The 26908-nt window shown below is 39.2% G+C and overlaps 1 long non-coding RNA gene and 2 other non-coding genes across 3 annotated transcripts in view; 2 read left to right on the top strand and 1 right to left on the bottom strand.

Annotated features, from left to right (window-relative positions):
- LOC137598854 (uncharacterized) overlaps nt 1–25229 on the bottom strand; it is a 31042-nt gene extending 5813 nt beyond the window's left edge. The window contains exons 1-2 of the long non-coding RNA XR_011036730.1: nt 24996–25229; nt 11096–11180 (exon numbers count right to left, since the gene is read on the bottom strand). This is a non-coding gene — a long non-coding RNA (uncharacterized lncRNA). The remainder of the gene's footprint in view (nt 1–11095; nt 11181–24995) is intronic.
- Nucleotides 1074–1147, top strand: trnan-guu (transfer RNA asparagine (anticodon GUU)). Its single transcript has one exon. It is a non-coding gene; the product is annotated as a tRNA-Asn (tRNA).
- Nucleotides 2231–2304, top strand: trnan-guu (transfer RNA asparagine (anticodon GUU)). The gene has a single exon. It is a non-coding gene; the product is annotated as a tRNA-Asn (tRNA).
- Nucleotides 25230–26908: the final 1679 nt, after the last annotated feature.

The following is a 26908-nucleotide window of genomic DNA, read 5'->3' as shown; positions in this document are numbered from 1 at the left end:
ACATTCAGGAATGAGACGTAAGAGCTCAAGTAACTAGGGCTGTTTGAACATTAATGTAACCCCGGGGGAACATGTGCAGCAAACATACTGTTTGCGTTTTCATTGCCAATCTGGGTAAGTGTAATTGCACATCCACTACAGTAGGTGGCAGTGGTGTTTTCACATCTACATGTAGAGTGCCATTAAGTCTATGAGAGCATCTGAAGGGAGTACAGTATTCGACAATCTGCTATGGTGTGGTGTGGAGTTTTTGCACCGAGCACACACACACACACACACACACACACTCACACACACACACACACACACACACACACACACACACACACACACACACACACACACACACACACACACACACACACACACACACACACAAAGAGGGTTTCTTCTTTCTGGGGATGCTTATCATAAAACAATTGATAAGTATTGAATTAAGAAGCTTTTTGGTCATTTGTTGTTTTCTGTTCCAAAAGGAGTACAACTATCTTTACTCTACCAATCAGCCAGAGCTAAAGAAGCTTCTTGAAAAGAAGTAAAACATCTTCAAACAACCTAAAGCAATTCTGGTTCTCTTTTTTTTTCCTGTTCTTCTTGATTTACCTAAACCTGGATGACTGAGAACCTACACAAACCTAGGTTATACTTGATGCAGCAGCTTCAGGATTGAATGAGATGTCTGACATTTGACCAGCACCTGGTCAAGAATGAAAGCAACTAAAACATGCTCGCGTCATGAGGGGTGATAGCCCCACGTTGAGCTGGTATCTTATCTGGGGTGTGATTCCCACTGGCTGCAATGAAAGTCTTCCAGTTTGGCCTACATACACAACACTTTGTAAAACCTTCATATCTTCATCATCACAATGCAGTCAAACAGATAAATGATTTAGCAGCCAGCACAGAGGTGGATCAAACAGGAACCTTCAATGCATTCATACAAGACACTAAATCAAAATAAAGGCCTTCATTGTAAACGCTGTATGAATGCGGTTAATTATTTGTGATCTCTCATGGTCTCCTATGGTTTGATTGGCCGAGATCCAATGAGCAAATACATTCCACATGGTCACGTCTCTGTGGCGCAATAGGCTAGCGCGTTCGGCTGTTAACCGAAAGGTTGGTGGTTCAAGCCCACCCAGGGACGCAATAGTTTTGCGCTTCACTGACCAGACAGGAGGACATATGGTTGTTCTCCTCTGCCAATAAACTGATCAATAACCAGTAAGTAGTTGGTCAAAGCTCATAATTAAATTAAGCTACGCACACGAGCTGTGAATAACACCTCGGTACTTTTTCAGCACATAGAGATTTCGAGCTTGTGTCACATTTGAGAGTGGTGGAGACCATGATGGGATGTAAATTGCTTGCAGAAACTACTCCAGATGCATTTGGGAACTTGTACTTTTTATTGTCTGCCTCCAGCCCTACATTGCACAATACAGCTAATGCTTATAGGATGTTAATGCAGACATTTTCTATTTGTACTGTGAAAGAGTATTGTGTAGCATTGTGTGGTGTTTATTGATTTATATCTGCCTTACAACTAAACAGAGGTATCTTTTCCAGGCATGTTTTTATATGCATGCTCAAAACCAGGTAAAAAAGCCATAATAGTCATGAACATTGATAAAGGATCACTCATGTCGGCCTGCAAACACTTATATCATACTGTCAGAAGTAATTTGATCTGAGTTTTGGTCATTTCATTATGCGCATATTTTATTTATTTAGATTAGGTTTGGAGCGGCCCCCTGGTGACCTACCGCAGACCCGTGACCCGCAAGGTGGATGAGCAGCTGTAGACGAGACGACTGTGAACGTTTCATCTACAATGGAACGTTTGAACCTGAAATGACTCTAATATTTGATGCAGCAGCTTCAGGATCTGTGCAACGTCTGAAATTTGAGTGGGACCTGGTCAAGAATGGAGTAACACAGTAAAACAGTTAATTGCTTGTGATATGATGAGTGTTCTATGTGCTGTCTGTCCAGTTCAAAGTAATTAATTAGTAAGTTAAGTAATTTTTATTATCCTTCTGCTAACAACCGCTGGATGTACTGAAAGTGTTTCGGTTTGTACATTCACACAAAACATTGGGTCAAAATAAAGGCTTCTATTGTAAACTCTGTGTGAATGAGGATAATTATTACAAATTTCCCCACTGTGGGACTATTAAAGGTTTATCTTATCTTATCTTATCTTATCTTATCTCTTGTATGTGCAAGTGTCTCTGTGGCGCAATAGGTTAGCGCGTTCGGCTGTTAACCGAAAGGTTGGTGGTTCAAGCCCACCCAGGGACGCAGAAATTTTGTGCTTGATTGACTCTGTGAGGTTTCATTACATTATAAGTATGTTCTCCCAAACAAATAAACTGAATGAATAACCACTAAGTAATTGGTCTTTGACCAATTACTTAGTGGTAAGTAATTGGTAAGACCACCACAGCTGTGAATGTTAGCATAGTGTTTGTTCTGTACAACCCAATTTCAGGAAGTTCATAGAAAATGCATGCCGATCGAGGGGGATCATGATGGTTGTAAATCATTTACTTCTATGTGGATCAATCAACTAAGTGAAAGGTTAGTGGTTCAAGCTTACCCAAGCGTATGGGACCTTAATGTAATCAATTTAAAAATTACATTTAAAAAAATTTTTTAAAGATTAAAGTATTCTTTCGTTATCGTTTTAGCATATTCTGATCTGATCTGAAAAATAAGGTTTTTTCTCTGCTATGACTCACAGCTTGCGTGTAACGTCAGTGAATAGTGAGCTTTGACCAATTATTTATTGGTTATGATTCAGTTGAATGGTTTAACTGGAGGATTTTCATATCAAGTATTTAACTATTACCTGTTCAGGTATGCACAAAATCTCAGCGTCCCTGGGTGGGCTTGACTCATCAACCTTTCAGTTAACAGTCAAACACACTAACTCATTGCACCACAGAGACGACTTCTTTGACTGGTCAACCCAGTGATGTACACAAGGATTTATCCTTCACAACCTCAACAAAAGTTCCTCATAAGGCTTGAATTTAATAACTCAAATCTTCGAGTGAGGACTGCATGCATAAGTGGTTGTCAGAACAACCACCGTCAGCTGTGCTAAGCTCAAGTCCCTCGACCCTTCAAGGACAGAACTTACTCATGAACACTTATGGAGGGATGGATCACATAATGTTATAAAAAGCAGTAAGAGTATGATTCATGAAATTCAAAAACGGGCGCACTCAATGTCCTCTGCAAGTATAACGCTTGTAAATAAATGGATCGAAAAGGGATTTAGTAAAGAACTACTTTCAGAACTGAAAACACAATAGTTTCATGAATGGGCTGCCCCTCTCCTGGAGTTTGATCATTGAATAGAACCTGAACAGGACGCAAGCATGACTGAGGTGAAGCTCACAGGGGAAGCAGGAAACAGTTGCTCTGGATGAGAAGAAAACAAAAAGGGCTCCTTCCACCGGTCTGACAAAAGGGCATGTATTGGAATTGAAGGAGCAAATCATCAATGAACAGTAATCCTTGACTGATGATGTCACACCCTGATGGACGCTGTATGTAGTTAGCAGCCATCTGTATGGTCCACTAACCAGGAAGCTTTGAAGTCATGAACCCTCATGGCTGAACATGAAACTGCTACTGCAAGTCCTTGAACCGGTGTGAAATTAGTTTCATCATTAAAACATATTTCTCGTATTTTTTGGCTCTTGCAGCTCATCCTTCTTCAGCACAGTAAAAGTGGAGGTAGGACTGCCGCCCAGTTTTCAGCTCTCCTCAGATGACCTTACAACCTCTCTGATGTGTGTGCATGAGAGTGTGTATCATCAGTGTGTGTCTGTGGGTCGAGAGTAGGATGAGCCAGGTGCAGAAGCCATTAGCCCATTAGTAGCACTACCTCCGTGCCCTTTGCGTCTTTCAGGGACCGCTAAGTACTGACACGATGATTAGTCTCACACACAACACAATAATAAGAACAATGTCTCTTCACAAACACACACACACAGGACCATAACACACAGTAACAAGGTCACAAGGCCTCCGTTGCAGAATAAATATCGAGACAATGAGGTATCTTTGCAGCTTTGTCAGCAGAGAAATTTATGCCCAGACCATACAACACACGTAATCTGTCTCATCGCTTTGAGACCGTCCTCACCAAACACCAACAGGGACGGCCATTTGTTCAAACAACGTCCTCAAGTGACCTTTTGCTGTCCCGTGATTCATGACCGTCCTTCACGGAGCAAAATCAGCACAGGTTAAAGTCCCTTATGTGGGAGGGAGCTTTAATGCAAGACTTACTGTATTTCCAGGCTCTTGTAAACCTTTGCTGCTTTCCTTTTGTAAGGATTTTTCTCTCTTCCAAATAGTTTCAAATTCTTTGACAAAAACAAAACCACTGAGGTAACTTATAAAAGTGAATAAAGTAACCACTAATTTCACTCTTTTTTTCAATTTAAGAAAGGAATATTTCTGCTTTCACAAGTTGTGCCAATAGATCATGAACTCTATCACGTAAGTTCAAATGTGCTTGAAGGTGTAAAAATAAACTAAATGAAGAATCCAGTTATGAAATACACATCTTTGGAGCCTTTAGAAAGAATGTGTGAAATGTAATTGAATTCTAGTACAAGCATAACCCTGTACGGCCTCTCTGACGAGGGCATAAAAAAGGTTCATATCCTGTGGTAGCACCCCAGAGGGTAAGAAAGGCTTTGGTGAGCAAGCATGAATGATTTAATGTTTCATAGCTAATAAGATTTTTCATGTGAAAGCCAGATCTTTCCCTTCTCTCCGAATGCTTGTGGAACATGTATTATAATGTTGTAGGAGCCCTGTCTGACTCTGAAACTCTCTCACCTAGGTTTTCACACTTTGATCGATTCCATATTTATTCATTAATTGCATTAAATTTGATGCTCAAGGACATATAAATTTATTCAGTGACTAAGATTAAGAGAGAGAGAGAGAGAGAATCAGAGTCTTTAGTCGGCATGTTTCCAGTTTTTCATTCCTATCAGGTTTTTCTTGCCACAGAATATTGTTTTTATGTCTAAATATCCACGGATCACTAACTTATACCTAAACACAAATACCAGATATAATCCATGAACACTAATGATCACTATTCAACTAATGAATGTCTAATTCTGTTCTTCTCTCCCCCATAATGGGTAGTATCCTGAGATATTACTCCCATGTCTCACCAGCGTCCAAACCCCTCAGCTCTCTCTCGCCATTCAGTGCCAAAGCAACACAACTACAGGGAGGAAATAACAAGATGGCCTGACATGACAACACCTGTTTCCCATCATTTATAGAGAGGCAAGACTAGAGAGGAAAATGAGTGAGTGGATAACATTGAGTGGGGAGAGAGAGCAGCTGGGGCAGGGCTGTGTGAGGGAGGACTTGCAAAGAGGGGTGAGGAAAGCTGAGAGAAAACCAGGAAGAGATGCTTGAGTGGGAGGGGAGAGGAACTTAAAGACACTGATTAGCATCATATGAAATAGACATGTTCATCGACAGCGGAGCGCAGCCTCCGGCGGTGAGCACATGTGAACTTGCATCGAATTTAGTACACGGTGTGAATTTTCTGCACCGCATGAACAGAACTCCCACCATCGAAACACATCCATATCTGAGAACACCTGCAACTAAAGGGTTCTGTGTGTGTGTGTGTGTGTGTGTGTGTGTGTGTGTGTGTGTGTGTGTGTGTGTGTGTGTGTGTGTGTGTGTGTGTGTGTGTGTGTGTGTGTGTGTGTGTGTGTGTGTGTGTGTGTGTGTGTGTGTGTGTGTGTGTGTGTGTTTCTGTATACTCTGAGCCAATGTGTGAAGAATAATAACAGAATACAGAGAATTTCCCGATGAAGGATTAGCAAAGCGCCTCCTTATTTTTAAATCCACTTCAAAAAAAAAATTTTTTTTGTAATCATTTTTATTTTTTAAACAACTCATCAAATTTTAAATAAAACAATTTGAGGACAACTTTAGATGATTTTCTTGCAACAGAGATGAGGTTGCTGGCATTGGATAAAAAAGTCATTTCAGGACTAATAATCTATTTGAGTGCAAAGAGGGATGGGATATTCCCCTGAGGCTAAGATAGGAACAGGATATTAATAAAAAAAACTGTTTGGCTTCTTTTTTGGAAGTATTATCGGTTCTTTCTTTTATCTTTTCTTTATTATTGTGGGGGGGTACTGTGGTTCCTGCTTCTCAGACAGACAGAGATAAAATAAATTGCCAACGTCATAGAAACATGTGACAGGTGATAATTTTAGCCCGTCAGGTGGTTGAACTAAAAACCACTTTCAGTGTAATTAGCTGAAGGTTATTAACAGGAGATTTCAGCATCATCCATTTAGTCTGCACTCACAACAGTTTATTGATAAGATGGGGAAGACAGGCTGAGATCCAGAATGTTGATGTTCCATATAATCAATACATACCCCTTCTAAAGAAGCATTTTATCTTTTCAAACATTCTGTATGTTTAGATGTTTATGAGATCAACTACACACAAAAAGATCAAATATGGTGCAAATTAAATATCTCCATCCAAGCTTCATATCTGAGCCCTAAATATTCAATTGTGCTTATGAAGTTATGTTGAGCTCCAATAAATAGTGATCTGATTAATTGATTAGTGGATTATTTGATGTCATTTTCTATGCAAACATGTCAAAACAATTGTAGCTTCTCAAATGTCAGTATTTGCTGATGTTTTTCAACTTTCTATCAAAAACTCAGTTGTTTTTTTTATTTTATCCCATAAAACAGGCAGATGAAGCTCCAATATTTCAGTAGTAGCTTTGATTTTTTTCAGATTTCCATTTAACAGAACAATGACTGGATTAATGAAGAAAACTAGAACAGCATTCAGCAGAAAACATAACTGCACCTTGGATGAAAAATACATCTATTTCTTACCATCTTATTATCTAACACTTTCAAAGATAACAAATGTGCAGAATTTAAGTTCAATTTCCTGAGAAATTAGGGATAACATCTTTGAACAGCAGGGACTGTTACAAAGAAATGTCTGGTTCCACCCTCTCTGTTCTGTCTAACATTTAATGAATTAATGGATTTTTCCTTCAACCACAGATGTTTTGTAGAAATTGTTTTAAGCAGTTTGGTAAAATGTCAGACTCACATAAAAGTTTAATGGCTTTAATTTGAAACAAATGCTGGTGCAAGGGTAAAAACATGGCCATCTGGCAGAAAAATAAAAACAGTCATCACTGGTTGCAACTCGTGATACATATAAAACTGCTATAAAACTCAATCAATGACTTCCATTTGACCAGAGCCCCATTATCGTCTGCCTTTTCTGTAGTAAACTGGATATCAGGAGAGGTATTCTTACTGCAGACGTTTCTCCCGCATACTTTTTTTTTAAAAAACTTTACTGTTAAATGTCAGAAGGAAGAGGATTTTCACCACCTACTGATAAATAATGGCACAAACTGCCTGACATGTGGAATAAAAAAGATTTTAAATTGTATTTTGAGCACAGGGAATCTAAAATTCCACACTGTCTAAATGGTAGCAGGACATTTAGAGAATACCAAGGCATTGACTCAAAACTATACCAGATGATAGTCTGACAGGTGAAGTACAAGAGGTCACAGTTTGTGCAATCCCAAGATACCTCAGGAGAGAAGAGGCATTGTTAATGCTGTAATCAGCATCACTCATCCTGAACACAATCAAAAGGCAGACTGGCAGAGCAGAGACAGATGGCAGTGTTTTTTGGTTCTAAATAGAAATAAGGGAGGGAGGTGAGAAAAGAGTGACAGAACAGGACGGAGCAGACAGGGTGAGAGGAAGAGAGACAGGAAATACTGAACTGTTGCTTTCACTGGTCAAGCTTCAACCATCAGCTTCCAAGCTCTCTAATTGGAGAATGAGCAGCTGCTCAGTTTGACCTGTACAAACTGTGAATATACGCTCAACTGCCAGAATGTGAGCAAGAGTGAGATGCTGACATAAATGAAGAGTAAAAGAAAACTCGGATGGAGATTAGATTGAAGTCTATTAAATAACAATGTTAGATTTTCAAATCAAGAACATTCAGAAAGCAGCAAACCTGTCAAGAGCCTTTGATTAAAAAAGTCCCTATTAAGAGCATTCAACCTCCAAGTCTAGTTCCAATTCATATGCAACACCTGTAATTACATTCTTTCAAAATTCATCTACAACTAGAATTTGTTGTGAAGACAATATCTGTTCAGGAAAAATATGTATTTCCTGTCTGTTGAGCAAATTCTTCCCAGAAAACAATGGATTGTCACCATCCCTGATGTCTGTCTATAATGAAAGTTCCATCCAAATCAGTGACTGTATAACTTAAACGGATTCCATCAGTGTTCACATAATAATAAAGAAACTAAAAAAAAAAAAACTTTTATCTGGATCCACTTCCTTTTTTCGGACAATGCCCACTCTTCTATCCAGTTTCATGGTGCCCCATCAAGTGGTTGAAGTGTTACCCAACAGTCTTAGCTTGTTATATTCTAAAAAAGTTGAAAAAATTCCTTAAATCCGCCTCTTTATCTGGATCTACTCCAGAATTTTGTTTCTTTCCTCAATATGTGCTCAACCCTCCTGCCAGGATTCATGGAAATGCGAAACAATAGCTCTTCCTCTCCGGAGCAGATGTTTCGTTAACTTCACAGTCTTATTGTACAAGCACTACGCAAAGTACAGCTGATTAATTTACAGGCTGTGGAGTGATGTGATTAGCATCGTGTGCACACTGACAAACTTCTTGGAGGAATCGATTATAATTAAATTAGAGAAAGGTCGACCAAATGCTTAAGTTACCATAAAACGTAACATATGGAAAAAGTACACAACCTTGCATAAATGTGCCGTCGTATGCCACCAGCGGCATGCATTCAAGCATAATCATTTAGAAAAGCACTGAAGCAAAACCCCAAACATGTCAAGATGGAGAGTCAAAGCCGATCACATCAGAGTTGTGAGCTGCATGGCAATGAGATCATTATGCCTCTGGGGCAAAGAGACATCATCCAATCTGTCTGCCTCTCAGCACATTTCATTCCAATAACGCACACACACCATACGACGTGACGTGTGTCAGTCATACTCACATGAATGTACAGAGATCCAGTCCTGGGATATACTAGATCTGAATCAGCTACCCAAAAATATATGCCAATATACCAAAATGAACCAATTCAAACTCCGTGGTGAAACAAATCCTTAGTGCAAACACCTCTGACATGTTTATCTTTTCACATTTAAACCTCTCAAATCTAATCCAAGATAAGGATCACTAGCTAAACCAAATCCTTTCAGTCTAATCCAATCACAATGCCCCACCTCATCAACCCTAATTGATTCAGGAAACACTTAAAGCTTTCATTTGCCCAAACGGACGACTGCAGAGGCATTCAATTTGCCAAAGAGGTGCAAAGTTGGTTCACAGCACATTAACCTCAGTTTGGTACACAATGACTGAATGCCAGCAGGATGGGAATCTGATATTGGATTAGATGGATCCCAAGTGTAAAAATTTGATGCCAAAATTTACACTTGCCAAAACAGGGAGCAGATGGAGAAAAATCTCATACATTACGATGATTACAAACGTGATAAGTCTCACCATCAGCAATCACAATCACAGGATCTGACGTACTCATAAGACAATATTGCACCCTGCACCTTCTCCTCGCTCAGAGTAGAGAAAGCTACACCAATCAGGGCGACAGGGCTCAGGTGTGGTCAGCAGCAGTCAGCTAAGGTCATGACATGATGTGTTGATTCAGGAAGAGTAGATGTCTAGACTCTTAACTCCTTCAGGATCAGGGAGTTGCTCAAGGAGAAGCATGGTCGCAAAAAACACACAACTACCGGATGCATTTCAAGGAAAGGCTGCTGAACAGAACATGAGACAAAGATGTAGAGTTGAAACTGGGTTAAGGTGAGAAGAAAGTGAAAGAACAGATGTAAAGAAAATGTACATGCTGTTCAAACTTAGGAGGGAGGAAGAGAGACAAGGAGAAACTGATTAATGCACACCTACACTTCCAGCTATAGACAATTTGAGTGATGGTACAAAGCCACTCACAATCTCTGTGAAGTGCACCTGTGTTTTTCTGTTCAAACAGTGTTCACATATTGTATTAATGTACAGATGCTGTATACATTAGTCACACCAACCTTGTCTCCCATAATTAAATGTCAATTGATTTGCGAAAGAATTTATATCAAGCTCCCTTGAAGATTCCACTCAGGAGTTCAGAGACGTAGGCAGACGTCAAAAGCGCTCAAGCTTAGAATTTAATCATATACATCAAGTCCAGCAATTGACTTACACAAATTTTCATGATCTCTCTTTTTTAGACTTAGCTTTATTTAGAAGCCTAAACCATAATAAGGAGCATCTGCATGGACAGGCATTTGCATTTCCTCCTAACCTAAATCAAATGGTTTTGGTCGTGTAAACTTAAACAATAAAGCATTGAAATGGTGCCAACAATTTATATAGAGCAAAGTTTGACATCTGATGCAACAGAATGATCCTGTTCTTCTATACAAATTCAATCAAATTACATACATACAGTACATGCAATGTCACCAAACAGATCAGTGTTATATTTAGCTACATGCACATTGTTTTAAATGGTTCTTAATCAAGACACAGTCCTATAATGTTTTATGTTGATCTGGAAAAGGATGCATAACATAACAGGCACTACATTCACAAACACAAGCAACTAAGAATTTTAAGCATCTGAGAGAAAAATGAGCAACAGAAACAAGAGAACAAGGCGCTCGATGGGACACGTAGCGCATAGAAATGAGAGGTGTGATGTGATGAATGGGAGAGAATCAGGAAAAAATGTGGAAAAGAGAAGGAAGTGGAAACATTTAAAAAAGAAGTATACATCCTGAATGGTCTGTGCATGGGGAGAACAAATTATCAATAGAATGTCCTGAATGGTCTGTGCATGGGGAGAACAAATTGTCGAATTTCTGAACATTTTTGCAATGAATATTTGGAAAGTATCCTACCCAAACAATAAAGAGGAAGTTTCACTTATGACACGGTGACTTACGTTATTGGGGGACACTGTGAGAACACTCCTGCTTTTCCTCATGTTTCCCCTTCGCTGTTGAGACACAGCTGCTTCACATGCACTCCTGGAAAAGAGAAATACACCAGTAATTATTTTTTATTTGCCATTTATCCAATTTTTTTCCACTTTTGTTTCATGTACAAAAACACAGATACTTAAGTGATCATTGTTTGACTGGAGCTGCTACACAGGCCATAAGAAAGTATTTATACATGTAATATACTGCAAATGTATGGGAAAAACTCTTACATTGTTATTCATATTGATATAAAATCCATTTTCAGAATCAGCATAATCAGAAAATAATATGGAAATCACATTTCAGAGGATAAGATCAAGAAATGTAGTTATTTTCAATTAATCATCTGATGATTCAGTCAACAAATGGCTCAACAACAGGTCACAAATCAGACGGTGCAATTGAAACTAATGTTTAAAGTTCATGTAAAAAGGTGCAGTACATGTTCTCTCTGACTTCCCTGTCATTGTTGAATGAATTTTGAAAAAGGAAGTGAAAAATTAAGACAATAAATGATCATCAGCTGCTGGGATGTCCAGCTGGTTGCACAAAATGCTTTGTTAAATAGCGAGCAAGTAATGTGACAACAGGAAGTGTGCTGTGTTGTTGTGTATTTGAAATAAAAGACCTCATGTGATGCAAGGTGTGAGATGCTAGGATTGGTGAAACCCACAGCAAACTACTAGGATTGGACAAGAGTTGCAAATAAGTTGCAGTGACTGACTAAACTGGATAAAAAAAATCATACAAATCCAAACAATGCCACCATTTTTTGGATTTTTATTAATTTCTTTGTCTTGTGGATTGTCAAAAGAAGACTTTTTTTGTAAATTTGCGAATTTTATTTGTCCTTATCTTCTGACGATAGAAACGGTAATTAAGACTAGAAGGCTCTCAGACAAAGACACGCGTCCGTTAACGCTCCCATCAGGGATACAAAATCTAGAACTTTTCTCAAAGACTAAAACAAAAAAAAACATTACCACAAATGATACCCCCCCCCACATCCCCCACTGATGTAGCACCAGCAGCTGTAGGCAGAGCTGACGAAACAACCAGCAGAAGATGACATCTGAGACAGAATTTGTAGCATGAATGTGAAAGAAAGACTGTCTGCCTGAACTAGGTCATGGATATTAACATATATTACGAACAACGGTGCAGCCATTAATCTGATTATGTTGCCAATGGGTCCAAATTATAGGATCAGTTTTCAACCCACATGATGTTGTATAATAACCTTACTTGAATAACTGTTACTGACTGATTATTCTTTAAATCTACTGTATATGTAACTATGTGTGTATACAGCCTCATTTATACAGCCTTACATACAAGCAGACATAGACCACGCCATCTCCCTCACACTACGGACAATGCGAAGTCATTAGCATCTATTATGTATCTCCTCACTCTTCATCTGTAGGTTTCAAATAATCTCGTCACAGAGTTTTTTCTCTTGATATGGCAAATTATACTTATTCTTTTCTGTAATTTTTTTTCCTCTCAATAACGCACTGATGAAAAAGTGAGCAAATGAGACCTGAAGCAGCCGTAATGGCTCGACACACTTTCATTCCCCACCATGCTAATCATTCAGAGGGAGCAGACAAGATCGACTCCACAGCCATTGAGATTCTCACTAATGAGCCATTTCAAGCAATCATTAAAAGACTCCAGGATCTCATATGTTTCTCCTGTGACCCAAGATGGTCTATTTTCTTCAGTATACCAAGAGAGTGGGAAGGGTAGCATGAGTTCCAAAAAGTAGCGCACAGGGAGGGCTTGACGATAAAAGAATATAAAAGAGACCGTTTTAGGGGAATAACTTGAGATGAGGAAGGAAGGGAGCAAACAGAGTTAAAAGCAAGGGAGTAAGTGACAACACCGAATAAATAGTTGTTGTTGTTGTTGTTGTTATTGGTTTTTTTTATTTAAAAAAGGACTCCGGAATGAGGTGTAAAATTAGGAAGCGGAGCAAGAGCAAGAGATTTAGCTAGGAAGACTTTATGAGGCTTGTTTATTTCAGCCCCAAGGTTAGGTTAATTAGCATATTTCACCTTGTGTGTTTAATCCTATTAATACATTTTTTCTGGTTGTTGTACTTGACTAAATATATTAAATTAAATGTAAGACATATTTGTGTGAGGTGAGTTTTACTTTTGGTACGGAGACAGTTTAGCTATTTCTGTCACGCTACTCTAGACTAATCAACTCCAAGTCTTTTCGGAGCAGATCTGAACTGGTTCTGATCAACAAGCATCTGTTTAAAGAACATTTATGGATACAGATTAGTGTTGCAACCCCACAACATGATGCACAATATTGCTGATAAGTGAGTTGTGTCAATGGATGAGAGAAGACAAGTAAGTACACGTATGTTCCTTCTAGGAGAACGATAAAGACCAGCTCGTGAAAGCATGTTCTTTGAATGCTAGAACACGTTTCGACCATTCTAACGACAGATGCTTCATGACATCTTAGATGCTCTTCCTCGCTCTGGTAGCATCAGTTCAATGAGTGCGTGTGCTGTGAATCACAAGGGAGGCCATATTTTCCGGCGTTGGTTATTTGGCAGTTTGTCTGTACAATGAGGAAAAATATACTGGCCTGATTTTCATGAAAGCTGTCAGTGGAGTGGGCAAAGAAACAACCCATTAAATCTTGGACTGGATCACAATTACAGAGCAGACATACAAATTACTCTTCATTTTTGCTGGCTTTCTGTTCCAAACTGGTTTCTTCTCCCTGTCTCAACAGAGCAGCCGTGTTTGAGAGCAGAATTAAAAACAACTATGTAGTGAATCGGTTCCAAATCACATGGTCACGCTGTAAAAGTAAAGTCCTTGTAGAGAGTAGCTGGAGGAGAGGATTATTGAGGTTATCCTTCATCTGGTCTGGAGTTCTTCAGGAGTTGATGTCTGCACTCGACACTAAACGTAATCAGAAACTCCTCGCACCTTCTCCGCTCAACTCTTTGACCTCCTGTCATCAAAACAATTGATCAGAAGAAGAAAAAACCAGAATAACCTGATTGAGCTGCTTTTCTCTTGCATTTCTACACAAATTTGTACTGGATATATTTTATTTAAGTATATATTAAGTAGTTAGGGTCTAAAGATTCCCTTTGTGTATTTTTTTATTCTTGTGGTGATATTTATTTATTGCACTATTGCACTTCAGAGACCTCAGGGAAAAACTCAAATTTGCATAACTGATGTATTGTGAAAGGTTTGTGCAGGTACTGCTTCACTCCTCTGGAAGACAATTAAAGCCAGAGGCATGCTCTCTCTGAATGACGTTCTAGTAAACTAATTAAATGTTATTACCAGCTCCTTGTGGTGCTTCTTGTATTTAATTTGTTTCTGCTATAACTTTAGTTGTGTACATCGACTACATGAGAGTCGTATCGCTGCAGTTTGATTTTACTGCAAGTTGATTTTACTCTTTTCTGAGTTAGGATCTGCTTTTTTTTTTTTCCAAGGACAAATTTGCAAGCCGTAACACTTACTGTGCTGTTTCATCAATAGAACTTTCAGCGTTTTTGTCAATCCATCACTTAGAGAGGTGAAAGAATCTCTTGACCCCATGTGCGGCTCAGTGTATGGTTACGTATGCTGCTTACAACAGAGGAACTTTATTCATTTCTACCTACATGGTACTCGACTATGACGCATACATTTCCTCTTCAAGCCATCAGGCTGTTAATGGATTGTGTACAGTAATACCTGAAAAACATGCAATTCCCAAGACTGCAGTTCATAGTAATTTCAATATAATATGCACAGTGAGACAATTTCACGGCTATTTTGTGAGTAAAATCAGATAATTTGCCCTTCTCACTTATGACGTCATTGGCATTGCTGTGCATCAGCCCAATCGAGCAAGGATAACAAGCCTTCCGCCTGTCTTTCCTGTTGACTGAGAGGCACAGTGGGACACCTGACAGAGGAAGAGAAACAGGATCCAAGCAGCCGTCTCTCTACTTTTTTGCCGGCACACCCTCCAGCCCGTGTTTCTATCACCAGACCAGAGGTGAAGAACCTGGACATCTCAATCTCAGCTGTTTAGGGGTTGTTTCTTTACCTTCTGCTTTTTTTTCTTCTCTATTTTGCTTTGAGGAATGAGGACATTAAGAATAATCCTGAAGCTGACAGTACTGATGATTATGAAACTCATTTGGCTTTAAAAACATGATTAATATCTCAGCAAAAACATGAAAATAGGGAGATTACATGCTAAAGGAACTCAGCTGCAGGATCCAGCCTGTCTGCTTCCTTTGGTTTGCTATATCTGTCATGTGCTTGTGCAGTTTTGGGGGTTGGTTTTTTTTGTTTTGTTTTTTTTGGGGGGGGGGGGTATTTTGTTTTTTGCTTCTACACAACTCTACAACTACACTGCTTCTTGATCAATTTTGAATTGTTGGTTAATTCCTAAATACTTTGCTATCAACAAATAATCAGAACATTAATACACAGTTTATTCCCTTTATAAAACATTTTTCATGTTTTACAGTGACTGCTGTCAAAAAATGGACATGTGTTCCTTCAAAACTTGTGTTCCTGAACTATACAGGTATAATACAAACAGGGAACAGCTTGGTGCTTGGTCAATATGAGCATATAGGTACTGCTTGAAGTTCCTAAATGTAGCAACCTGGATCACAACATTAGCATTGTAGATAAGCTGCTGAGTAAACCAATCCTTGATTGGTCACTTTGCATGAAAAATCGAATCACAATCTCTATGACCAATTTGAGCTGGAAGGCTTTTGATGTGCCAGCCCATTCTACCAAGAAGAAGAATTTTACAGCTATGTTATCACAGCGACAAGAAATACAGCAATTTGAATCTCACTGAGTCATCACTCTATTTAACAATGGAGTGTAATAAATAGCCCCTTAAAGCTTTTACGCCACTCTTGACCTAGAAAAACAAAAATGACAAAACTTCCTGCCACGCTGACAGAGGATATGATGAAGCGAAACTACGTTATTACATCATTCTGCAGCCTACATATCCTGAAAGCGTCCCACATGAGAACAATGTGGAGGAGAAGAATCACAAAGCAGGAGGTCAGAATGCCAAAAATAGAGTCAACCTTCCCACGTTTTCTATAACACAGGTTTTACTGAGTCAATGTAACACAGAAGACAAATATTCAAATACAGCATTAAACACTCATTCTGCATGATTCCTGTGAAAATAATGTCCGTCTGGGACGATATTTTAGTATTTGGAGTAACAGTTCCATGTTTCTTTATGAATGTATCTATGCCATCACAGAAATGTCCCAACAGAGGAATCGCCATATTAAGGAATGGTAATTTAGAATTTTATGAAACCTGACGCAATTCAGATGTATCCTAATGACAATGACGATGAGGAATGACATGAACACCAAAAGGGTTAAAGGGTCAAACTGTATTTGTTGGAAAGCAAAGCTTCATACCTCCCAGTCCATGAAACATTAACACCTCCTTCCTCCATTACACAACCAGCACATACAGAACATCTTCATCATCATCCAAACTGACTCTCAGGACCCCATCTTTCATTGTCCATGGCTAGCCCAGTGACAACCGAAGAGAAACAGCTGTTGTCATGGATACAGGCAGCGTTGTGTACATTATGAATACAAGTAGAGTTATGAGAGAATTTGTGCTTTAACTATTCTCGTAATGAGTTTTTAAGATCGGATTAAAGGTATGAAAGAGGAGAGGACGGGACATGACCTGAGGAGAAACTTGAACTAAGTGTAAAGTAAATTCATTCACTGCTTATCATTACCAACATCAAGAGACATGATGATGGAGTGCAATGGATCATCACCAATACCTACAATTAAATTTGTATTCGCCACAACCATTTAAGGGAGCCGGGCCAACGTTCTCCCTCACTGGCCTTCATCCTTCCTGCCCACTGACTTTTGCCTTCATCATCAGTGGTACTGTAACACTCCTACCCATGACTGCACAGGTGTCCCGGTTCACATTAACTGTTACAGCATCTTTGAAATGAGTGCAAACTCCTGATGCAATTTTACATCTTGTAACTTATCATGATCTTCATATAAACTCATTCCCTGAGCAAATTTCATATGAGAATACAGAATCTTACGTACATCAAAACAGAAATAGCAAGAAATGGTATGGAAGTACAGTAGGATGGGATGAGTGGAACATGGACCAAAGGGCAAACTTTTTGTTACCCAGGACCTCCAGTAACATTACAGGTGCAATAATATCATTAATAAATCATGAGCAACTGTTGGAAAACTCCAAATCTAAACTGATGATCACTGGTTTATCTCTCTGCTCCAGTCCGTTGCTTGGAATTTTTTTCCTCTTCACAGAGATCATCAGAGCGAGAGAGAAAACCCTCTCTTAGGGAGTTCCTAATGAGCAGCATCTTTCTTTTCTTTTCTTTTCTTTTTTTCCTCTTTCAGTCTCCCTCGTCTCCATTTTCACACCGTGACATGAATGTTGGCACACACCAGACTTGTTTCACCTGCTTGCCTAGCAACCCCTACTTGCTTTAGACTCCAAGGGGAATTCAGTTCTTATTAAAGTTCGCGATTTCTCATAAATTCTTGTTGAGACAATTAAAAAACTTGATTAGCGTCCCACGAGCAACGCCATTCTAATGATGGGGAGCAATCAGAGTGAGGGCTGCAATCCTGTGGAGCATGCACTTGGAAGGATAAATACCAAGGACTTCCCACCATCTGTGATCATTAGAAAACAAAGGAAATGAAGGCAGAAGGACCATGTGCCGTTCCAAACACACCAGTTGATGGACAGGATGCTTGTATGTAGTGAGTAAGTATACAATTACAGCTTCTTTCAACAGTCAGATCAAAAAGTAGAAGTATTGCTTTTACTACATGTTTTGGTTTTTTGAAATGTTTAATTGTATATTTTAAATTTTTACTGTATTTTTATTTAATCCTTTACTGTTTAGCGACCTCTAGTCACTTCACCAGCCCAGGAATCACCTTTAACTGCTCTGATAGGAAGGAAAGATGCTCGGTGAAGTTTGACCGTTCCCACAAAGGGATGTGACTTAAACTCAAATGAAACACGAATGACTTCTGCGTTGTCAGACACAGCGTTTGGCTCATTTCTCTCCACTCTAAGTGCTACTGTGAACTACTTTCACACACATAATCCATTTGGCATTGGATTAAATGCATGGGGAAAACTAGTATTTAACACAATAACCAAACTGTGGTAATCCCCTGGTTGTAGCCATTCACGGAAGTCTAGTTATAAATCCATCACACACATTGCTGCTTAAACAAATACATAGAAGACAGGAAATAAATAAGATACATTGAAGGAGAGGTGTTCATTTATTTGCTTGCATTTACCTGCAGATAACTTGTATGTTGCATGCATGCATTTCTAAAAACTTTAAATAGTGATAGGCCCAGGCCCAGGGAATGAGCTTAAATATCAATTTTGTTATGTGCAAAACGACTGAACCATTATTTTTTTACATGAAGTTGGAGAGAGCTGGGAGCACGTTCAGCTGGAGCCCCAGGATAGCAGATTAGCTCAGCGTCCCACAGCGGCTGTTTCCTGTGCTGCTGTGATGTACAGAGATGAAGCGCTGCACACAGCGCTGCTATACCATGATTACCATACATTCATAGATTTGAGTCGTATGCAAATGTTTTGCATAATCGTCAGTTAATGAGTCACTTCCATAAAATAAATCTGTATCATTCCATCACTATTTCCTCTTTGTTCTCCTCTGTTGGATGTTTTACGTGTTCATGTAAAATATCTATAGGTGTAGGAATTTCCCATGGTGCACAGGGCTCCTCTCTCCTCTACCTCCTCTCCTCTACTCAGTCATGTCTCTAGTTCATTACACTAACTGGACTTCAACAGAATCTGGACGCTTTATTATCATGCAGGTTGAGAAGACGGCGTAGCATCCACTCTGTTATTAGTGATGCTTCTTCATAAGCATCTATTGAGATGAACATTAGGCATCATTTATAGGCAAAAGAAACAACAAACATCTGTGAATGTGGTTTGGTTTTTTTTGTTGGATTAGATGGAAAGCCCAAAAACATGAAGAAGGTGATTTGTTGAGGAAAGAAGACTTCATTGTAACAAAAAACAAAAAACCACCTACAAAACAAGTTTAAAAATAAACACGATGGTGCGTCATGGTGTTGCTATTAAAATCTGATTTGACTTATAACGGGCTCATAATGGCAGGGTGAAATGAACAGAAGACGACAATTAAATCACTCACTGCAATTACTGGTGACAGTTAAGCTTCAACTAAAATTCCATGATGGTGACAACCCTAAAGAGAAGCTGCGTTGTTTATTACCCTAATTAAAACATCGGTGTTTGACCAGTGGAAACGTGTGCTGTGAGAGATAACATTGGGACGGATAATCACCAGGGAATCACCACTAACCTATAGCAGCAAATATTAATGACTACAAATCATAGATTGGTGATCCAAAGTATAATAATTTAGAAAAGGCTGCAAATTATTAGTATTTAAAAAGCAAATTTCTGGCAAGAACTGAGCAATCTGTTTGTTCAGTATCTCGTGTGGATGTATCTGCTTTGTTGCTGCCTATCACACTTTAAAGCACAGCTGCGTTTTTATTTTAGGGCAATGCTTAATATTTAATGTGACTGATCTGTGTTCACCAAAACAGCATCTGTATTATGTCATTCACCCATCTGGCTTTCGTGAAAACACAATCCTGATCCCATCTTCAATCCGCTCATTTCAGCTGCTCCTTCATGAAGACATGAGCTAACTGTTTGCCATGGAAATTACTCTCAAATCCGTGGCTCTCCTGGCTTTGTTATTCTTTCATCTCAACTTAAATGTAGCGAAGATAATGTCTTTCATAGTCACTGGATGCGAGGACAGAGAGGGTGTCCTTTGGTGTATTCAATCATCAATAAACAAGATTATGGTACATTATGGTTCTACCGTCAAGAGTCAAAAAGATTGGAAACACAGGAATTATTTTGAATCTATTTTGTATGCTTTTGTGACCTGTCATAAAATATCAGAATAAAGCCTAATAAGCTTTTTTTAGGGGGAACAAGGAGCATTTTGAGAATAGATGTTGAGCATATATAATGAACATAAAATAATGTCATGACAAAAACGTAATTAGACTTAGCAGTAATGAGCTAACATAAACTAAGTGTCTGGCAATTATTGCTGTGAGAATATGCAAATTAAGGTGATAACTCTTCACCTTGTTTGGTCACATCTGTGGAATAATGTCTTAGAACACATGCTCTTATTTTCACAGCTTTTGTTTCTATGCATAATAGTTGCGCGCCTATAATCTTACATTCTAAAGATAATGTCTCACATGCAGTCAGAGATCATTTCTATTCATATCAGAGACAAAAGATGTAATGTGTCTCAGTCACATCAGATTAAAGACCAACGGTCTGAATGAACTGACAAATTAATGATAAATGACAATTCTTCATTCCACTCTGTACTTGACATCGGCCAATTTTCCCATGAAATGTGTTGAGACTGTCACGTTTGCCTTTACATTACGCCTAACAGCATGTTAATACACGTTTTCATCCCTCAGATTTTGTGTCAATGTGATATACAGTATGTTCGCACACAGCTGTCTCTGTTCCCCTCCTGCTCATAAGTCATCATATCAATTCCATTTGGCGTATAGAACCGTGGGCATCATCCTGCCATGTCTCCGTCCATTAAAAGAATGGACAAAGCCCACTTTAAAATGACCATTACACTATATCAAAATGGTGAAATGGATCTAGAGATTTCTAAATGGACACATGAGGAGGAATGAAGACCTGTTGTTATTAAACCAATCTACTTGATATCTGAAATAACGGGAAACCTGATGTCACCTTCACTTAAAGGGTCACCATAGATTGCCTTTCTCAGTCACGTTCCTAATATTTGCGGGAAAATGATTCAAAGCGGCAACTCTTATAACTTGTCCTAGTATTCAGCAAAGCGTGAAAACAGAGACAAATGGACAATAGTTTTGGTTTTATGATTGGTTGATTGGTTGACTGAAATACAAACAAGCCAGGGCTAACACCCCCCCCCCATAGGGGAAACCCATTGGGTTCAGTCAGAGCTTTCTCACTGACACAGTGAGACCATTCATTGGACTTATACTGACATTTATCATGTTTTTATATCATGAGAAGGTCTCATCAGCTGTCAGTGTGTTTAGACGTGACGTGTGTTAAGAAGATTGACTTTGAAAATTCTCTCTACTGGGACCTTATGTACAAATATGTGCATAACTTTGACATTACACAATAAAGACAAACCAATCTACACCCAATATTGTCCTTATAAATCATAAGTAGATCTGTCTAAAGAGAAGTCAATTTAAATCTTACTAAACTCTCAAAAAGTGAAATGTTTTGCCTGTACCAAACTGTTAGCTTTGTGCGACTGATGCTTGATTTTATGGCATTTTTAAACAAGCTCTCGGAGTGAGGGATGTTCGGAAGAAGCGTCATCTGTCTGGGGGATCTGCCAAGAGTATTTATCCAGCTTACAAAAGCCATAACAAAACGTAGCGATGGTGTCTGTCACTCAAGGAAAACAATGCCAGCATACATAGCTTTGTTTAAAAAAAACACTACAAAATTGGCTTCAACTGCTTTCTTATTTTCCTATAATATACATGAACAGATGCAGCAGCACACACTCAGCCACAAGCTGACTTTACTCCCCTATGACAGCAGCATTGAGCTCTGTTTCACACTCAAATAATCCATATTGCAATTAAAAATTGCCTGATGACAAGATTGGTTGAGTGACAGGAGCTAGTGCCTGCACAGAATAAAAAACTGTTGTGGAATGTGATGTTTCATAATATATAAATGTTGTAAAGAAAGACTGCTGGTAGCCTACTGAGCAGTGGGCAGAGCGCTGGGCGTAACCGTTCTTAAAAGTGAAATACACAGAAAACAATGAAGCACTTTTTTCTTTTTTTTTTGCAGACGCTTAAGCTTCTCAGTTTAACTACCCCTTTGAGGCAAAGGGGACATATAGTACCCACTGTTGCCTGGATCAAAATTCCAATCCACAAATATCTTCCAATGGTAGCCAAAGTTTTAATTTTTTTCATTGTAATCTAATCCGCATTTTCTTAAATAATGAGGACATCTCCAGAGTCACACAATCCGCTGGAATACAGTTGTGGCCCATGACTACAACAGCTTCATCTGACATGTTGTGGTGGAGCCATATCTCCATGAAGACGTGAGAACAACAGTCTCTGGTTTTCCATTGCTTGGCCTGCCTGGATTCCATTTCATCCATTTAATTTTCCTCCAGCCCAGCATTTGCCAAGGACAGCCTTAGGCCCATGATGGGCAAGCATGGCTCCGGTCCAGGATCTTTTTCCCGAGGCAGTCTGGATGCTGTGAATGAACAGCTGATCACTGAAGAATGTGCCTCCTTCAGTGATCTGCACCAAGGAATATGCTACCCTTGACCCAGTCTATGTACCTCAATCTTCACTTCCACTGAGTGCATTTCTTGACTTTAGCTGTGAAGATTGACATCTGAACACTCCCTCACCTTATTTCCTACCATTTCTCTACTTTGGATGTAATAATACTCAAAATGCCCTTAAAAAAGAAAAGAAAGGAAGAAAATAAGAAAGACAGATAGAAAGAAAAAGAAAGCATGAAAAATAAATAGCCCGTGCAGTTGTTGTGGTATGGAAGTAATCTCAAAAATTTTCAAATTGACAACAATGACGCAGGCCAAGGTGCTTCTGGGTGGATGTTCTCCAGACTTTCATTTCACAAGAAGAAGGAGCTCAAAAGGTTGCCGACCAATGCTGTCCATGTACTGTATAAAGGGTGATTCATGACACTTGAAAAGGGTCAGCTAGTTCAAGTGGAAATTGGATTGTATTGCTCAAACCTAATCCATCACCTCTGGAGTTACTGTTCCATGTTCACAGACTTACACCAGGGCTAGATCCTGCTGAATTCATCCCCTTGAATACATTTCCTCCCTCACCTTCTACACAGTAAAAACTCTAAGCAGGCAAGTGGATGGGCCCACTCTTTTTAAAGTCATCAATCAATAAAGAAAGCAGCTCAGAATAGAAGCTGAAGGGAAACAAAATGTCATCAGTGCCTCTTGACTTTTTTTTTTTTTACTCATGAGAATAGAACAGCGATCTATCCACTTACTAAGTTTCTAAGCTAGCTAATTGGCTGATATGCATGAGGAGTGTTCAATTACTAAATGAAGGATTACTATAATGAATATATCAAAAAAATGTTTTTATACAGTGCACATGAACGCCACACACACTTTGCAATATAATGACAATGCCTGCCTTCGGAGTCCATCACAATTAAATGATAATAATTGTTCGTAAATAACACGAATCAGTCAGTATTAGATGCCTTTCCTCCCATTCTGCAGAGATGAATACAGTGGTGCCTCTCCACTTGAGGCTTTGCTCGTGGATCGACAATAGAAAGGAGCAGCGGAATCCGAGCAGAGCTGGAGGATTTGAAAGGCATGAATGAAGATGAGCAGGGAAGCATGACGAGACTATCAGGACATCTGTAAAGAGAGGAGTTATGGATGTATGGTAGAAAGATAAAAGGTGAAAAGAGGAATTACTGAAACAGAGATGGTTCCTGAAGGTAGAAGGAAAGAATATGCCTGCCAGTTTCTCCTCATAAAAGCATGGCACCCTGTTGATGTGGATGTTTCACTACTGGGAGTCCCCACTCCACCTCTCAAGCGTGTGTGGAATTCCCATCTTATAAAGTCACTAGTTCAGCTCGTGATTTGATTCTGATTTATTCTTATCCCACCAAGCATACAAATTAAGAAAATATAGAAAACACCTCAGCAGACAGACTGAGAATGATCCGCCTGAGAAGTCTGTCAATAGATCTCGAACACAGCCATGAAAGCAGCTGCTCTCAAATCAAGTTGCCCATACAGGCAGCCGTGTTGACAGCTCTCTACATGAAAGGAAACGAAGAGGAAAGGGGATTTAATCCACTCGTGAAAACAGAAAATGAAGTCCAATTATTGCAGGATTCAAGAAAAAAAGAATTCTGGGTAGGAAGACAGATCAACGTCTTTCAAATAATTCATTTATTCATTCATTTTATTTAAGACTGGACAATCAGAACTCGTCTCGTCTTCAGCTGTTGTCTGGATCCAGGTCAGGAGTTTACGCTGGAGCCTATCCCAGCTGACATCTTTCAAATAATGATGACATAATTCACTTTTTCAAAGCAGGTTATGTCAATACTGTGGAACAAGCACATGGCTGGTGTGTCTTCTCCTGGGAATAATGGGCTATTTCCTGAAAGATACTGAAGCCAATTACAACTGACCTGCCTAATGTAAATCAATGGCATGTGTTCTATTATTTCACCTGGCAAAGACGTGTGTTTACCAGCACCCAATTAAAAGTTAAGGTTAAATAGCACAAGCACCTCTAATGAAGATTCAAGGCAGAGTAATTACATTAAATATTAAAATACAGTTTGAAAATACATTGATTAAATTGAACTGCATTGGCGGGGATTACTGAAATTTGACAGTTTTAGACATACTCTTAAGATAGGATGCAGCCCGCCTGTGATAATTGTGTGGACAGAGGTTAAAGGCACCGGTCAGGCTGAAGTTAAACGGTGACAGGAGCCAAACAAAGCGCGACAGTCTTTGTCCACGTCTCTAACATCACGTTTTCATCCAGCCCTTTTCTTGGCCAAAAGATTTAGGACAAAACGCGCCTTCGTTGAGCGACATAAAGTCAATATAAACACACAATCTAGAATCAAGAAGCATCCTGATTACCTTCTCGTCCCCCACAGCTCATCCACACGTGGGGACAAAGGGAACCCCGACGCCTTTTTTGCGCGTTGTTTTCGGACAGGAAAGAGCGCGGGCGAGAAGGCGCAAAAATCTCTTTTATTCCGTGTCTGTCACTATTCTGGTCATCATTTGTTGGGATATGTTTACTCCAAAACTGCTGTCCCTGGACGGAAAGGGTAATCCAGATTCCTCACTCGATTTTTTTTTTTTATATCATCTCTGGATTACTGCTTTCCCACTTTTTCCGAGATTAAAGCATAATTGGAACAAAACTGACGCGTTAATCAAACTGGATGCTGTTTGTCCCAGTTGCATTTCAAAGGTGTCCTTCCGAGAACGAGTCGTTTGTGCGTTTGGAGGAGGTGGGGTGTGTGTGTGTGTGTGTGTGTGTGTGTGTGTGTGTGTGTGTGTGTGTGTGTGTGTGTGTGTGTGTGTGTGTGTGTGTGTGTGTGTGTGTGTGTGTGTGTGTGTGTGTGTGTGTGTGGGAGGTGGGGGAACGGCTCTCGCGTATCAAACACATCGGAAACTCGGTGTTCCCCTCCGACCGTCCTCCCCTCCTCCTCTCCTCCTCTCCTCCTCCCTCTCTGTCAATACACAGCACCGTGGATCAACTGAAGCAGGGGGGAGAGAGAGATAGAGGGAGAGAGGGAGAGAGTTTTTTTGAATATCACGTTTATTCATAAAAGTCAAATTACAAAATAATCACGTTGTCACAAAATCCAAAAAAGATTCACGTAAAGAGGATTTGCAATAGTACTATGCGTTTCCTGGACAAAGAAACATCTAACCTTTTAACATTTATCAAACTAAAAAAAAAAATTTTAAAAAGCAGACAATTTTTTTTTTTTAAATCATGTCTTTTAATTTTTTTTCCTTAGATTTTTCATTCTATAAAAATCTTTGTCTATAAAAACTGGTTTGCCACTTCTTGTGTTACTTTCCATATAAAACCTGACACTATCCAGAAACATATTGAGGTCAGGAAAGAAATTTTCTACTTTTGCTCTCGAACCTTTTGTGTCTTTGCAGGAATTTTTTTTTTTTTATCTTTTGCGATTCATATTTTTCTGTTACCGCCTCTTTCAGACTGTTGTCATTTTCGTTCTCAGACCTACTTATATCAGGAGGTCAGGAGATTAGATTTTTAATTTTAAAAATCACATTTATTCATGAAGTCGATATTACAAGATAGTTACGTTAACAACATCCAAGAAAGAAAGAACTCACACTTCAAAAGACACATCATATGAAATGTGGGCAAAATATGCTTGAATTAAACCAAACACTGACTTAACATACAGTAAGTTCACTCACCTTTGACACATCATAGGTTCGTAAAAGTACGTAAATCATTCATTGCTCTGAAATAGTTAAAATCGATTCTGATTCTTGTTTGACACATTCTTCTTAAAATGGCTTCTGCACTGCAATCAGACGAACCTTCAACCTTTTCCTTCCTGCTTACATAAATCGCAATCTTTGCTTGGCCCAGAAGGAAATGTAGAATCTGCCAATCCTTTTTTTTATCCCTGCATTTCAAACCAATAATGTACGAATGAGAGAAAGATTCCCTCTAAAAACAGGAAACGGATTGTCGAGTCTCTGACAGTCTAGGAAGTAGTGAAAAACTGTTTCTCTGAGAGAACAGAACAGACGGTTTTCTGACATTTTTGGATTCAAAACTGCAATAAAACTGTTGGAGAGAGAGCGAGAGAGAGAGAGAGAGAGGGAGGGAGAGAGAGAGAGAGAAACATGATCAGAGGATCTGGTCTGAGATCCGCCCGCCACCAAACGAACTTCATTGAGGATTTACTGAGCTTTTACCTCGGAAGAGCTTCAACGAAACAAGAAACAAATGTTTTGTAGTTGTAATCACTGAATATATCAACAGAATA

This window comes from Antennarius striatus, chromosome 7 (assembly GCF_040054535.1).
Source record: "Antennarius striatus isolate MH-2024 chromosome 7, ASM4005453v1, whole genome shotgun sequence".
NCBI classification, from domain to species: Eukaryota; Metazoa; Chordata; class Actinopteri; order Lophiiformes; family Antennariidae; genus Antennarius; species Antennarius striatus.
This window is presented reverse-complemented; position numbering and strand designations above follow the sequence as displayed.